Raw genomic sequence first — 17,233 nt, 5'->3', positions numbered from 1 at the left:
TGTGCTCCAGTTTCAATCAGAGTTAAATGAGGTATGAATCAGCATTACCACAAAAAGTCACAGGGTTACCTCTGGGTGGTAGGCTTGCGGCGGGGGAGGGGGTGGCAGGGCTTTCATTTCTTGCATATTGTAAATGTTTTCAGTGGTGGAATTTTTACTTTGTGTGTGAGTGTGTGTGTGTTGGGCTTGAGGGTGCTTTTCAAATAAACATTTAAAATAAAATCCAACCCCTGGGTGGCTCAGTCGGTTAAGCATCTGCCTTGGGCTCAGGTCATGATCTCAGGGGCCTGGGATCGAGCCCCGCATCAGGCTCCCTGCTCGGCAGGGAGTCTGCTCCTCTCTCTCCCTCTGCTCCTCCCCCCTGCTCCTTCTCACTCTCTCTCAAATAAATAAATTAAAAATCTTTTTTAAAAACCAAGAATTTGACATAGAGGTCATCTGTCCATATAACCTAGCCATTCTCTGTCATTGATTAAGTAGAGCTTTCTCTTTGGAAATGTAATCAATTTTTTAGTCTAAAGAAATGTGCCCAAATCCTCCTTCATCTTCCTCTGTCTTATGCCTTCTTGAGTATCTGTCTCCCTGCAAAGAAACAGGAAACATGGCTCGCTCCTGATTGAAGGCAAAAGCCCTCTGTGCTTCAACAGGCTAGACATTCAGGTGCCTTTTAATGCTTTTAAAATGCCACTTAATTAACTCATATTTTAAGTTTATTAAGATGCCAAATCAATTTCGTTGTGTGACACGAAAATGTGTAAACAAAGTGTCTCTTTAGTAGAAGACGTCTTTACTGTCTTTTAATAAAATTAGAAACATAGCTCTAACTTATGAGCTATTTTAAGTGAAATTCGGAATCTCTACGCCTGTTTCTTCTATTTTAAAATGTAAAAAGAATGAAGTTTTTAGGAGTCTCCCTGGGCTTGCTGCCTGGGTCTCCCTGGCTATACCGGCTCTCTTGGTGGTTTCACCCTTAAAACCTTGACAAACAATATGTGACAAGTCCATAGCTAAGAGAACTGTGTGAACAATCCGTTCCCACGGTGAGCTGCCAGGACATTCGAGGAGTGGGTGTATGGACAGGGGCCCCAAAGGACTTTGCATTCCTTTGTTAGCAAAGGCTTCTCCCATGGACACCTATCCCAAAGTAATACTGGGATTTGATGCACAAATCCCCCTGCTCTTTGGGGGAGAAAACCTCGGGGGACATGTGTACACCCTGTGGGTGCCATGCTTCCAGAAGAAATACACAGGTGACCAAATCCAGACGAAAGACAAACAAACGCTGGCTCAGGTGGCTGCCATAAAGCAAAGACAAATGTTCTTCCCAGATAGTTTGAACATTTCGAGGGAAAGAGTCGATTGTGGTTATTTGGAAAGCAGTGTGACCAGGCGGCTCCAGTCCTGGCGGTAAGCTCATGTTCTGAAAGGAAGAGAGTCCTGAATTCTCCTTTGTGGGGGCCACAGGTCACCCCCCAGCCTGGAGGCCACAGTCGGGACAGCAAAGGCTGAGTGGCACTAAGCAGGTGAAAAGAAACAAGAGGGCTAACAGCAGAAGGATGACCTTGGGCACCGGCGGCGTGAGGGACGCTGTGGGGAGTAGGGGCTGGGATGGCCGCATGGGCCAAACTGCTGCCATGGTGGGAGCCAGCAGTCCCGATGGTATCGACGCTCCGAGTTTTCCTAGAAGAGTGAAAATCTAGATTTTTATTTGAAAGTTTTGGTTTTAAAGCATGGGCTCAATTTTTTTAAAAATACAGTGACAACCAAAACACAAAAAGCAAAACTGAAACTACCACATCTGGCCCACCAACAGGATAATCATCTGTTCCTGGTTGCCTGAAACCCCTCCTAGTTACACCTTCAGTCTGGCTGTAATTATCCCCATAAGTGACGAGGTCACCCTTCCCATGAGGCCCACGGCCGGCCCTCCCATCCTAGTGAAACCACTTGACCCTACTATCTGATTACGCAAATGAAAAGCAAAGACTCTGTTTGCAGATCTCTGAAATGAAGACATTTGAGAAGCTGCGCGCCTAAAAAGCCTTATTGTTCTCTACGATCAGGTATAAGGGGGGCCAGCTGTAGGCAGAATCTCATCCCCAGATCACTTTTCCTGATGGGAAATGCTCCTTCTCTAAGTGAGGTAGGTATTGGACTATAGGTGCCTGCATCATTATGGGCCTTTTTGAAGGTATGTGTTCCTGTTTGAGTGGCTGTTCAGAAGAGGTCAAGAGTGGAGACCCAGAAGCCTAAGAGGAATGGTAAGTCCCAACCTTTGCTCCGCACGGGAGTATCAAGTCCAGGCTGTATTACTCATGACCCCAGTATATAATATTTAGGACGAAAACCGCCTGACTCCTTAAAGGAATGCACTGATGTTACAGTGTCGGATGTTCTCCTATGCTCTGATTTAATGAGTCTGGGATGGGTCCCAGGAATCTGCATTTTAACATGTGAGTCTATTGATTCCAGTGCACATAAGCCAACTGCGTTCTGAGAAACATGGGACTCAGGTGTTAGGGAAAGACCACATCCCTACAGGGAGAGGTGGGGTCCCCTGTGAAGGGAATGGAATTGCCCTCCCTCGGTCATGCTGGGCAGGAATAGGAAGACAGGTAGGATGGAATGTTTCTTCCCTCTGGGCCTCCCAGATTCCAAAGAGACGAGGAGGCCTTGGAAATCCTCCTGGGGTGTGAGAGAAGCTGGTCTCTGGAGCACGGAAGCAGGTTGGGGGCTAGGCTGGGAAGCCACCTGTGGCTGGTACTCCGTGAATGTGACCAATGATCCCAGAGCCTCCAGCAAGCTCTTGACATCTGAGCTGTGATGTACGAGAGGAATCTATTCTTCTTCTCAGTCTGTGTCTACTGTTGGGCTTCAGGGAGGCTTAAAGGGGGAAGGGCATATACCCCTAAGGTGCTTACAGCAGCACCTTAGAAGTCAGTGGCCCCGGAAAGTGCTGGAGGTGACTCCCTATGGAAAAAGCCTGTCAGAGGCCCAGAGCAGGGTGGGAGACCATTAGGGTGCATCTCCCCATCACTCCTGTCCAGAGAAGGGGGCACAATGAGGGGCACTTGTCCTTTAGCCACGCAGGAAGACACTTTTGAACAAATTTGGCCTTTTGTTGCTAATAGTTTAACTGTACCCATGAACCAAGAGGAGTCGGGCAGCATTTGGGTTATGCATACAAAAATAAAATTAAAAATAAAAATTACTTGCCCTTCTCTATGTATATCTGTTTATGAAAAACCCGTACTTCTATTAGTAGGTCTTTTACCCTGGATAAAAACCAATCCAGGTACTCTTCACTTGGCAGAGGAGGTAGACTCCAGCCCAGGGTGGCCGTCAGCAGCACCTGAGGGCAGAGAAGGAAGGCTGAGGGAAAGGCCGCACCTGCCTAAGGCTGTGTCAGATTTCAGCTTTGTTCAAACTGCAGACACCTTCTGTGGAGACGAAGATGCTACCCTGGCCGTCCCCAGGGCGGTGAGCCTGCAGCCAAGTGAGCCTCTGTCACTGACGTGAGCATGCCCTACATGGAGATGACCAGGTGGCGAGAACCCCAGCTAGAAATGTTTTACCAAGTGCTTCTTTCTCCATTAACTTTCTCTTTAAACCTAAAAGTGTATTTCTGAACTACGATCATCATTTTTTTTTAAGATTTTGCATTTATTTGTGAGAGAGAGAATGAGAGACAGAGAGCATGAGAGGGAGGAGGGTCAGAGGGAGAAGCAGACTCCCTGCTGAGCAGGGAGCCCAATGTGGGACTCGATCCCGGGACTCCAGGATCATGACCTGAGCCGAAGGCAGTTGCTTAACCAACTGAGCCACCCAGACGCCCTGAACTACGATCATTATTGTACTCCAAGTTGCACCCCAAATTCATTATGGTTTCTCACACCTTTTAAGCCCTGCCACGGACCTAGACCTTAGCTGATGCACACCCAATCTGGTTACCCCACATTACAGTTCCTGAACATACACCACGCCTTTCTTGTTCCTGCCTTTCTCGTGCTTCTGGCTCCTCCTGAAACACCCAGGCTGTGTTCTCTGGCTAAAAAAATGTTGCCTAACCTTCAGGTCCCACTTACCCATTCAGCCCTGCTCAAAGCCTTCCTTGCCTCCTCCCTTCTCTGGCCTGAGGCACCAGGTACAAGCTCACGGGCGGTCAGCTCCTACGGTGTGGCGCTCTATCCTGAGGATGCTTGCTGGTCTCTCCACGCCTCTGCCGGAGGAGCTCCTCAGTCAAGACTCTCTCTTTTCTTGCCTGTGTGCTCTAGATGAGTGGAATCAAGTTCAGCAGCACATGGAAGAAAAACCCAAAGTAACAGTGGTTGAAACCAGTGAGAAGCAGGAAAAAGTTGTGGTGCTTCATTTTATGAGTCAACCCCCCTTGGCTGGGATACAGGGTGCCCAGATATTTGCTTAAATGTTATTTTGGGTGTGTCTGTGAGGGTGTTTCTGGTTGAGATTAACATTTGAATCTGTTGACTGAGTAAACCAGACTGCCCTCCCCAATATAGGTGGGCCTCATCCCATCTCTTGAAGGCCTGACGAGAACAAAAGGCAGCAGAAAGGAGAATTCACTCTCTCTGCCTAACTTTTTGACCTGGGACATCAGTCTTCTGCTGCAGTTCAGTTAGAACTCACATCACTGGTTCTCCTGGTTCTCAGGCCTCCACACCAGAACTGTAACTATACCACTGGCTCTCCCAGGTCTCCAGCTTGCGGATGGCAGACCCTGGAACTTCTCGGCCTCCATAATCACGTGAGCCAATTCCTATTATAATACATTTTTCTCCCTCTCTCTAATAGATAGATAGATAGATAGATAGATACATAATGTGTATACATGTATTACATATATATATATATATACACACATGCCCCTATACACAAATATTATAGCTATATAATGTATTTCTATATAAATACACAAATGCATATATATCTCCTCTTGGTCCTGTGTCTCTGGAGAAGCCTGACTAATACAGTAGGCCAGGCTGCGGTTGCTCCTCCAGAGACCCTGACTCCATCAACCTCACCACTCCAACATCTTAGCATCAAGCCTCTGGGTCTATGATAGCTACTGAATTGCCGCCATCAGGTTGTGTTGCAGGCAGCCAGAAAGAGGAAGGGGCAAGAAGAAGGGTTTTCCCCTTCCTGAGCATGAGCACAAGCAGGGGGAAGGGACAGAGGGAGAGGGAGAAGCAGACTCCCCGCTGAGCAGGGTGCCCAACCACACGGGGCTCGATCCCAGGACCCTGGGATTGTGACCTGAGCTGAAGGCACTCGCTTAACTGACTGAGCCACCCAGGCGCCCCTCTCCCTCCTTTTAAGAAGAATTCTCAAAAGCCCCACATGATTCTCCATTCACATGGCCAAACCTTGCTGCAAAAGGAACAGGGAAATAGGGATGTTCAGCCAAGCAGTAGTGTGCCCTAAAACATCTTATTATTAAGACAGAAAGAACAGCTAATGTGAGGCTTCAGCCACACATGGGCACAAAGCCACACACTCACAGGATGTCTGCTATATGCATTAAAGGGGGCTCAGTCATCACGGGAGGCTTATCATGCCTAGTCTTGTGACAAGCTGAGTGTCGTAGGTATGGGAATATTTCTAGGCAGTTCAAAAGCCCTTCTCTTCATACCTCCCACCTCCTCCTAGACACTACCGGCAGGCTCATCATAAAACATCAACTCTCCCTAAATTAATCTATAAATGTCATGTTAAATTAAATTAAAATGCCAACAGGCCTTTTTAGAAGCAAGAAAAACTGATTATAAAGTTTATATTGAAATATAAAAAAAGCAGTAGTGAAAAATAGAATAGAAATCTGAAATTGACAAACAGGAATGTAGGGTATGAGAAAGGGCTTTTCCAGTCAGTGGAGAAGAATGTTTCTTCTAGAATTGTTGTACACAACTGGGTAGCCGTCTGGATGAAAGCTGGATTCCTATCGAACTTTATTGAGAATAAATTCCAGATGGATCAAATATTTAAATGTAGTAAATAAAACCACAAACTTGAAATATTTTTTAAACTTGGAATCAAGAAGGCCTTTTTAAGTGTGACTCAAAACCCAAAGATGGAGAAGAACACATAAGATAAATTCAACTCCATAGGAGTAAAAACAATTTTGCGGTTTTTAAAAAAATGCAAATAACATTGAAGTTAAAATACAGATAGTGAAAAGTATTTTCAACTTGTATCTTCAATCTAAACAGAGCTCCCACAAATCAATGAGAAAAAGACCAGAAACCCAACAGAAAAAAGGCAAAGGACATGAAGAGACAATTGACAGAAAAGGAAACATGAAGGGTCCTTAAACAGGAAAAGATGTTTTAGCCTCACTTAATAGATTCTTCAGATCCTAAAGATACACATTTATACATATCAGTTTCTACATGTACAAAAATTCTTTACAGGATGGCTTATAATAACAAGCTGCCCCATGTCCACTAACAAGGGACTGATTGAATAAACCCCAGTTCATTCATACAATGGAGTCTTGCGTGTCCTAGAAAAAAACAGATCTTAGGAGTACTGTTATGGAAGGATCTCCAACGTATATTGTTCAAGTCAGAAAATCATAAAAAGCATGACTCAGGAGAGTTTATGTACTATACTACAATTTGTGAAAAAAAGAGAAAGAACATATGTATAAACATATATATACATATGTATATAAATACGTGCATAAAACACCAAGAAGCAGGAAGTAGCTACATCTAGGTTGGAAGGCCTCGGGTAGCAGAGGGACAGCAGTGAAAGGGAGACCTTTTCATCATATAGCCTTTTTATCTAGTAAATTTGTATTTAAATTTAAATTTAAATATATTATAGTATCTATTCAAAAATAGCATTTTTTTCCAAAAATAATGTTTTAAAAAATAAAGCACTTGGGTTTAGATCAACAGAGAAACCAGATCCTAGCATAGCAGAGGGTCATTGGAGACATGAAAAATAAGAATTAACTGGAAAAAAAAAATTAACTGAAAGACTGTTTGCTCTAAAGAGAGAATTCAATATGTGGAGAAAGATCCAAAAGTCTGTTTCCCTTAAGAAGTGGTGCTGGGACAACTGGAGAGACACATGCAAAGAATGAGATTTGATCCTAACCTCATACCAAATACAAAAATTAACTCAAAATGGATGCAAGACCTGCATGTTAGAACCCAAACTATGAAACTCTTAGAAGAAAACAGGGGTGAATCTTCATGACCCTGGATATGGCAATGATTTCTTAGATACTACACCAAAAGCACAAGCAGCTAAAGAAAAAAATAAATTGGACTTCATCAAAATTAAAAACTTTTGTCTTTCAAAGGATACCATCAAGAAAGTAAAAAGACAATCTACAGCCTGGGAGAACATTTTTTAAATCATAAACCTGTTAAAGGATTTGTATCTGGAATACATAAAGAATTCTTACAACTCAATAATAAAAAGACAACCCAATTTTTAAATGGGCAGAGAATCTGAGTAGACAGTTCTTCAAAGAAGATATACAAATGGCTGACAGCACATGAAAAGATGCTCATCGTTAGTAATCAAGGAAATGCAAATCAAAACCACAGTGAGATATCATTCACACCCATTAGGACAGCTATTACCAAAAAGTCAAGGAGTGCCTGGGTGGCTCAATCGGTTAAGTGTCTGCCTTGGGCTTGGGTCATGATCCCGGGGTCCTGGGATGGAGAAATGAAAACATACGTTGACACAAAAAGTTGTACATGAATGTTCATAGCATATTTATGCATAACAGCCAAAGTTAGGAATAACCCAAATGTCCATCAGGTGATAAGTGGATAAACAAAATGTGGTGTATCCATACAATGGAGTATTGTTCAGCCATAAAAAGAATGAAGTACTGATACATGTTACAACATGGATAAACTTTGAAAACATTATGCTAGGGGCGCCTGGGTGGCTCAGTCAGTTAAGCATCTGACTTCGGCTCAGGTCATGATCCCAGGGTCCTGGGATCGAGCCCCGCATCAGGCTCCCTGCTCTGCAGGAAGCCTGCTTCTCCCTCTCCCACTCCCCCTGCTTGTGTTCCCTCTCTCTCTCTATCAAAATAAATAAATAAAATCTTAAAAAAAAACATTATGCTAAGTGAAGTAAGCCAATTATAAAAGACCACATCTTATATGATTCCATTCCTGTGAAATGTCCAAGAAGGCAAATAGAGAAATAGAAAGTAGATTAGTGGCTGCACAGAGCTGCAGGATGGAGGATTAAGGGTGTGATAGCATATGGAGTTTCTTTGACATAATGAAAATATTCTGTAATTGATTGTGGTAATGGCTCTACAAGTCAGTGAATATACTGAAAACCATTGAATTGTACACCTTAAATGGGTGAATTGTATGACATGTGAATCATACATCCGTAAAACTGTTACAAAAAAAAAATTGCCTCATTCCTCCAAACTAGTTGAACAATTTTAACAGAAAGAACAAGATACTGTGTATATCTACCTATAGGGGCTGGTTTTACAAAGATGTGCGTATTGTATGGACTCATGTGAACTCATGTGAACAATTTTGCCGTGTGTATAGTGTGTATACACACATTTCCACAAGTAAAAATATGTCAGGACCCTTGACCAGGTTTACCTAAGAAAGGTAAATAGGTAGGAGGGAAAGTTTCCTTTTTACTTTATATACTTCTATATTGTTTGAATTTTTTACAATGAGCACTTGCTATTTTGTTTATTAAACAATAAAAATAAGAAAAGGCAAAAAAGGGAGCTCCTTTACAGCCCCACACAGTTATGTTTTCTCTCTTACTGGGTGGGAAGACAGAGTTCCAGCAGAGGTGAGGGGCGCCGCCAGGCTCTCTTATACAGCCGAGAGGTGGCCGCGCCTGGGGGCAGAGAGCTCACCCACAGGACCCCAAGCCTAAGTGTTCCATCTCCAACCCCCTCTTTGCTGGAATGGGACTCAGGCTATTTTTCTAATTCTCCCAAAACGGACCTCCTGGGAGTCTACTTCAACAACAGTGGATGACAACAATAACCCAGTTAAAGGGTACATGCGAAATCAACCAGGTTTGTGCAACACATTTCAAAATTCACCAAAATTAAGTGAAAGCCTAAATAACACCAAAGAAGCCTCAGAGCAGCTGGTGATCAGGCTCCAAGGCTTGACTGATTCTTGTCTTTAAAATGTTCCAGTCATTTAAATATTCATTAGGAAATCGGCATCACTGGGGAAATGTATTAAATTAGTTAAAAGAGCTAAATACCACAATTCACAGTGGAAAAATATCCAAACTTCTTGTTGATTACTGTAATTTCTGAAGCCAGCTGTGGAGTGGCACTAAAGCTCGGCAGCCCCCTGGCATTTAAATAGTGTGGCCTTCTTGGAAAGTGTCCTTGGAGAGACCACTATTTTGAAAAATGCTTTCCAAAGCATCTAATCTCAGTGGTTTCCTGTAGAAATTTTAAAAACAAACAAACACTTGCCTTGGCAAAAAGTGCTTGTTAGGTTGTATAAATGGTTGCTGACAATTCCTTAGCATCTCCCTTTGGGGATCAGTTGACCTGCTGGAGAAAACTATCCCCCTAGGTTCTTGGTACCTGGAAAATCTCTAGAACTGTGGAGCAGAGGAGACTTGGCTCTCTCCTTTGTGGTCAACAGCTTTTCACTTCTGCCTGGATGCCACCTTCGTCCAGTTAATAGTCCTGTCGTTTGCGGAACCCACCTCTCCCCTACTCTTAGTCTCTGGGGTCCACCTGGGATGCCCTCTTTGCCCTGTGGCAGCTGAATCTCATGACCAGCTAATCAGAACACAACACCCCCCAGGCCACAGGGATTGGTTTCTCTTAGGTCAGTGTGAGTTGGGTTTCCTATCACTTGGAACCAAAAAGGTGTTCACTGGATCAGCCACCAAACACAACAGTGGGTGCTCAGAAAAAGAGCCACTGCTATAGCAGCTAAGAGCAGCTGGGGGGCCTGGGTCACCTCCCCCACAGCGTCCTGCAGCTCCCGGCACACACCACTCCAGGATGGGACTTGACCTTCCCACCTCTCCAACAGCTGACTTGTCACTCACTTTATCTTCCTCTTAGGGCACCCCCAAATATATCCACTACCCAGAGGTGACCATGCACAAAGTAGAATTTATGGAAGCTTCCCTAGGAGAGAGGGGAGGGCTTCCATCACATACCCCACAGCAATGACTTTAGAAGTCTTCATCATGTGCCTGCACTCCCCAAGGCTCTTCTCTGTCCCCCCTGCCTGGCACATCCTCCTCCCCCACCCAACACCCCCAGGGGCTCTGCAACCTCCCCCCTGCAGAAGCAAACTTTCCTATTTTCTCAGGCAGGCAGCAAACTCCTCCCTTGTCTCAATTCCAGGCAAATGTGGACCGCAGGCCAGGAGGCTTCACTGCGGTACCAGTTTTAAGTGAGGAAACCATACAGTGCTCATCGTGTATGTTAATGAGCTCTCAGCAACCTGGGAGCTAATGAGACTTGCTATCCAGATTTTTTAAAACAGTGTTTCACAGAGTGAAGCAACTTGCTCCTGGCCACAGGGCTGGCAGGGGGCAGAGTCAGGACTCAAACCTACTCTGCCTGTGCAATCCAGATGAAGCCAAACAACTGGTGTGGACAAGCCGTGTGCTGATGGACAAGGGAAAGAGGCAGCAGAGGTGGCCGAGAACACTGGGACCTGCTTCATTAGATGTGAAGGTGTCCAAACATGTTAGAGCTTTGGGCAAAAGTACAGAAATATATGTGGGGGCGTTTTTCCTGAGAAAAATTATTGTAACGTTGATATGTTTGGGAAAATTGCACATTTCCCAATTTGTTGTTCAGTTTGTCACAGTGATTGTTGCTATTTTCCAGACAGCTTGACTTGCTCAGAACATGAGTTATGCCCGCCCTGGCATGCAGACTCACAGTATGGAGGGCCCCTTTGTTGTTTAAAGCACACATTTCAAAAGGCTGTAAGATTTCAGCAAAATGTGCCCCCCAGTCCTCATGTGGACAACCATTTCCAGGTCATGGACTTCCCACAACTTTGGGGACAACCTTATTCCCACACCTTCTTTTGACTGGAGCATCCTCTGCACAACCCAGGGAACCCCATCTAAGTGTCTGTCAGAACTGGCCTTCAAGGGAAGGGGTGGGGGGTGCCCCCTGGTTATAGATCCCCCCAGTGTCCCAGTTCTGACTGGGCCCCAAGTAGCTGCTATGTAAATTAAATCTCCCCCTGCAGCAACAACAAAAAAAGTGCCCCCCCAATCCCCTTCCTGAATAAGACAACCTTAAGCACACATGTTTGAGAAAATGCTTTGAAGGTTGGTCAAATAGAAGCATGTGTATCATTTTACAGACTTGGGGCACAGGGAAAAGAAAATGGCTATTTTCTTTGTCAGCAACACCACAGGCAGAGTTCGGGGTGGAGATTCAGAGCCCGGGTGTAAAAGTTAGCCCCTTCTTAGGATCTGTATGGAGGAAAAATTACTCATCCTCACAATGCTCGGTTTTTTCATTGATAAAATGGAAGAGGTAATAACACCTTCCTGATTGGACTATTATAAGGATAAAAATGAAAGACTATATGGAGCAGAGCTGGGATCCTGGCACAATATTAAGCCATCAATAAATGTTAGGGCATATTATTATCCTGAGTGTCCATTTTTGCTCAAAGGACATATATTCTTTTCCCATCGGGAAAAAGATGAAGTTTGGTTTTTAAGATCCTCTGTAACAAAGCAGCAGCATCTGTTTTCTTTGGCCTTTCTTTTGGGCCCAGTGATTCTGAGAAGGAAGTGACTGCAGGGTATTTTCATTTTGCACTTCAGCTGGAAATAAAGGCGACAAACAGCATGGAAGGGCAGACAATTTGTAACACAGTTCAACTCTGGCCTCCAATGTTTGAGAATTCCCTCCTATGACAAAATTTTCCTGGGGTATTCAAAACAAAAATAGCTCACATTATCTCCTCTCACTCCCCACATATGGAGGAAACCTAGTGAGCTCCATTAGCCCCACATTGACCAACCTGGTCAGACAATGAACAAGCACCACGGACTGAGCACTGTTAGGTGTTCTCCCTGCACTGTCTTAATGTTCAATCAAGTGTATGAAGATGCACTTGAGTCCGGAGGCAGTGTGACTCAGTGGCTCAGGATAAGAACACTAGATCCCAACCAATTGGATATGAATTCCAGCTATGTGACCTTAGGAAAGCTGCTCAACCTCTCTGAGCCTCAACATCTTCATCAGTAGCATCAAAGTAGTACATGTTTCATGGGGTGTAGTGAGGATTTAGAGGTGTTATTAGACGGAAAAGACCAACAACAATGACCGGCACATAGTAAGTACTTGAAAAATATTAGCTGTTATTGTTCTCACCCTATGTAGTGGCAAAGTAAGTAGAATGGGCATCTATAGTTTATTTTGTCCAACATCTATGTTGGAAACCACACCCCAATTTTATTTTGAGTTTCCTCCTCCATTCATTGCACATAGTCTTGGATAGGCTGTCAGTTAAATTACTCCAAGAAAGATATGGATGGCCTAAGAAATATTCTTTCCTGGAATTTGACTCAAGGATAGTGACAAAATGACTGAACATGATTAGAAATCTAGGAATTCATCTTGGGAACAACATGGACCAGGGTCCCCATTAGTTTCTGCTGTCCAAATCTGCATATCTATTCTGGTCATGTCCCTCCACCCCATGAGCTACCTCTCAGGCTTCCAATGGGCAAATTCCAGAGGTAATTTCTGTGGTTTGCAATGAAAGAACTCTAAGACATCCTTCAAGATTCTTTCTATTTCAGCACAGCCCATGTTCCGATACATAACAATGACAGTTAAAACTTTAAAAGAGAAGCACTCAGGATAAATGTTTGGGGCCAAAAATAAGACAGGAATGCAACATTGTAGATGATACAGAAGGTACAGCTTGCTGAGCGCTGGAGCCCAAAGCAGGCAAGGTACCTGGGAGCTTGGCTTTTTTTTTCACAGGTAAGGGGACTAAAAATATTTCATGTGAGATGGAGAACTGGCTCCAATCCCTCTGCTTAAAGTCAGGTGTTGAGATGTAGATCCCCAGGTGGGGAAATAAGGATGAAATAAACTCTGACCTACTCCCTGGAGCACTGATTTGAGGTTCTGGATCTCAAGAGGAGGCTGGACAAAGAACATAGAATCAATCAAGCTTGCTGCTGGCTTTTGTCTGGGCCTAAGATTTCTCTAGCATTACCAAAGAATAGAATTGGTAGAAAATAGATACCGTTCAAACACAAAGAAAAAAAAAGCTAGAATAGTTATATTAATATTACACAAGGTAGAATTCAGAAGAAGGAATATTAGCAAGAAAAAAGAAAGATATGATGATAAAGGAATCAATTCATTAAAGAAAAATCCAGGGGCACCTGGGTGGCTCAGTCAGTTAAGCATCTGATTCTTGATCTCAGCTCAGGTCTTGATCTCAGTGTCATGAGTTCAAGCCCCATGTTGGGCTCCACTCTGGGGCATGGAAGCCTACTTTAAAAAAAAAGAAAGAAGAAATCCAAATATGTAGGCATCTAATAACAGAGCTCTAAAACATACAAGAAAAACTGATAGAGCTAAAAGGAAAAACAGACTAAACCACAATTATATTTGGACATTTTGACACCCATTCATTAACTGATACACAAAAAAAAAATCAGTAAGGATATAAAACTCTTAACACTATCAACCAACCTGTCCTAATTGGTATTTCTGAAAGAGTCTACCCAACAACAGAATAAACATTTTTGAGTTTATATGGAACATCACCAAAATATACTGTATTCTGGTCGTAAAACAAGTCTCAATAAATCTGAAAAGGACTGAAATAATACAGATATGTTCACTGACCAAAACAGAACTAATCTAGAAATCAAGAACAGAAAATTATGAAAAAAAATCCAAATATTTGGAAATTAAACCATATATTCCTAATTTACCAATGGGTCAAATAAAAAAATCACAAGGGAATTAGAAAATATTTTTCACTGAATCAAAATGAAAATACAGTATTTTAAAATTTGTGGGATGCAACTAAAGCATTGCTTAGAGAAATGTATACCATTAGCTATTTATATTAGGAAACAATAAAGGTCTAAAATCAGTGATCTAAACGTGTACCTAAAGGAACTAAAAAGAGGAGCTAATCAATCTTAATAACAAGTAAAAATGAAAGCAGAAACATCAATGACATAGAAAGTGGAAAAAAATAAAAGCAACAGGAGCTCCTGGGTGGCTCAGTCAGTTGAGTGACTGACTCTTCATTTTGGCCTGGGTCATGATCCCCAGGTCGTGGGATTGAGCCCTGTGTCAGGCTCTGTGCTTGGCAGGGATTCTGCTTGGGATTCTCTCTCTCTTCCTCTCCCTCTGCCCCTCCCCACAACTCATGTGCCCTCTCTCTCAAAAAAATAAATCTTTTAAAAAGTGAAATCAATAAAACCCAAAGATTTTTTGAAGTGTTTAATTGAACTCTAGACAAACTTGCCAGAAAAAAAGAAAAAAGACACAAATTGCCAAAATCAGGAATGAAAGAAGAGACATTACTACAGAGCCTACAGACAAAGAAAGAATAATAAAAGAATGCTGTGACCAATTCCTTCCAACTTTTTAAATCGTGGTAAAATACATAAAATTTACTCTCTTAATCATTTGTGAGTCTACAGCTCATATTTGAATATATTTATAATATTGTACAACCATCACCCTCATCCATCTACAGAACTCTTTCCATCTTTTTTTAAAGATTTTTTTTTTAATTTTTAAATAATCTCTACACCCAATATGGGGCTGGAACTCACAACCCTGAGATCAAGAGTCACACTCTCCAACTGAGCCAGCCAGGCACCCCTCTTTTCATCTTATAAAACTGAAACTCGATATATGCATTAAATGATAACTCCCCACTTCCCATCCCTTAGCCTCTAGCAAACACCATTTTACTTCTGCCTCTATGATTTTGGCTACTCTAAGTACCTCCTATAAGTGAAATCATACAACATCTGCTTTTTGTGAATTGCTTATTTCATCTAGCATAATGTCCTCAAGGTTCATCCATGTTGTAGTGTATGTCAAAATTTCCTTCCTTTTTAAGGCTGAGTATTCCACTGCACATATATGCCACATTTTACTTTTTTAAGTTTCTTTTTTAATTACAGTTAAAACAGTGTTATATTCATTTCAGGTGTACAATATAGTGATTTGGGAATTCCATACATCACCAGTGCTCATCATAAGTGCACTCCTTAATCGCCACCATATATTTAATCCATCCCCCCAATATACCTACCACATTTTTCTTATTCATCCATCCACCAATGGACATCTGGGGTCCTGCCACATTTTTAGATACTGTGAACAATGCTCCTATGAAAATGGGTGTATAAATATCTCTTTGAGACCCCGATTTCATTCTTTTGAGTATACACCCAGAAATAAAATTACTGGATCATATGGCAATTCTATTTTAAATTTTTTGAGGAACTGCCATCCTGTTTTCACAATGGCTGTTTTTACGTTTAACATTCCTACCAAAAATGCACAAGTGTTTTAATTTCCCCACATCCCTGCCAACACTTAATTTCTTTTTTCTTTTAAAGATTTATTTACTTGAGGGGGGTGCAGAGGGAGGGGGAGAGTGAGTCTTAAGCAGACTCCGTGCTGAGCACAGAGCCCAACATGGGGCTTGACCTCACGACCCTGAGATCCCAACCTGAGCTGAAACCAAGAGTCAGACACTTAACCAGCTGCGCCACGCAGGCGCCCCTTTCTTAACAGCCATTCTAATGAGTGTGAGGTGGTATCTGTTGTATTTTGCTTTGCATTTTATCAACAATTTTATGCTAATAAACTCAACAACTTGGTGAAATGGACAAATTCCTTGAAAGACCTTGTATTACTCTGCTAGGACTGCCATAACAAAGTACCAAGACTGGATGTCTTAAACAATTTAAGTTTTATTTTTTCATAATTCTGGAGGCTAGAAGTCCAAGATCAAGGCGTCAATAGGGTTGGTTTCTTCTGAGGCCTCTCTCCCTGGCCTGTAGATGGCTACCTTCTCCCTGTGTCTTCACAAGGTCTTCATCCATACCTGTGTCCTGATCTTTTTTTTTTTTTTTTTTAAGATTTGTTTATTTGAGAGAGAGGATGCAGGAGGGAGAGAGAATCCCAAGCAGACACCCAGCTGAGCTTGAGCCCAACATGGAGCTTGATCCCAGGACCCCTAGATCATGACCTGAGCTGAAACCAAGAGTGGGTTGTTCAAATGACTGTGCCACCCAGGCACCCTCTAATCTCCTCTTATAAGGACACCAGTCATATTTGATTAGGGCCCAACCTAATGTCTCATTTTAACTTAATTACCTCTTCAGAGGCCAGACCTCTAAATATAGTCACACTCTGAAGTACTGAGGGTTAGGACTTCCACATTTTAATTTGGGGGGAACACAATTCAGCCCATAACAAATTACCAAAACTCACTCAAGAGAAAACAGATAATGTGATAGCCCTAAATTTATTAAAGAAATTGAATTCATGGGGCACCTGGGTGGCTCAGTCAGTTAAGCGCCCAACTCTTGGTTTCTGCTCAGCTCGTGAGCTCAGGGTCTTGAGATGGAGCCCCGCATCAGGCTCTGTGCTCAGCGTGGTGTCTGCTTTGGGATTCTCTCTCTTCTTCTCCCTCTGCCCCTCCCCCTATTCTCTCTCTCAAATAAATGAAATCTTTAAAAAACAAAAAAGAAATTGAATTCATAGCTTCAAACCTTTCCACAAAAACAAACAAACAAAAAAAAAACTTCAAGCCCAAGTGTCTTCACTGGTTAATTCTACCAAATTTTTAAAGAAGAATTAATGCCACTCCTGTGGTGTGATTCAAAGCATACCCCAATAAGCTGTTTTTGAGGCTGATGGAACTTAACACACTGTTCTCCAACTTCAGGCTGATGGTTCCTTTAAGTGCCCCACCCCAACCCTGTGGCCTGTATTTCTAGGTCTGCTCCATGGAAGGTTCACCTCTCCCAGCTCTCCTGTAGGACTCTTCTTCCTTTGAATACCATCTTTTCCAGGAAGCCTTCCTTGACTCCCACAACCCTCTGCACTTACCTCCAACATAACTCTTTTACCGAGGCCCCAGTGTCCAGCACAGAGAAAGTACTCTAAGAAGCGATAGACAAATAAACGCTTTGCAGAAAGCAAAACATCCTTCCTCTGCTGCAGCTTCCC

Source organism: Eumetopias jubatus, unplaced genomic scaffold (assembly GCF_037043125.1).
Source record: "Eumetopias jubatus isolate StellerSeaLion01/CBP00866 unplaced genomic scaffold, mEumJub1_p1.0 scaffold_17, whole genome shotgun sequence".
NCBI lineage: Eukaryota > Metazoa > Chordata > Mammalia > Carnivora > Otariidae > Eumetopias > Eumetopias jubatus.
Note: the sequence above shows the minus strand (reverse complement) of the source record.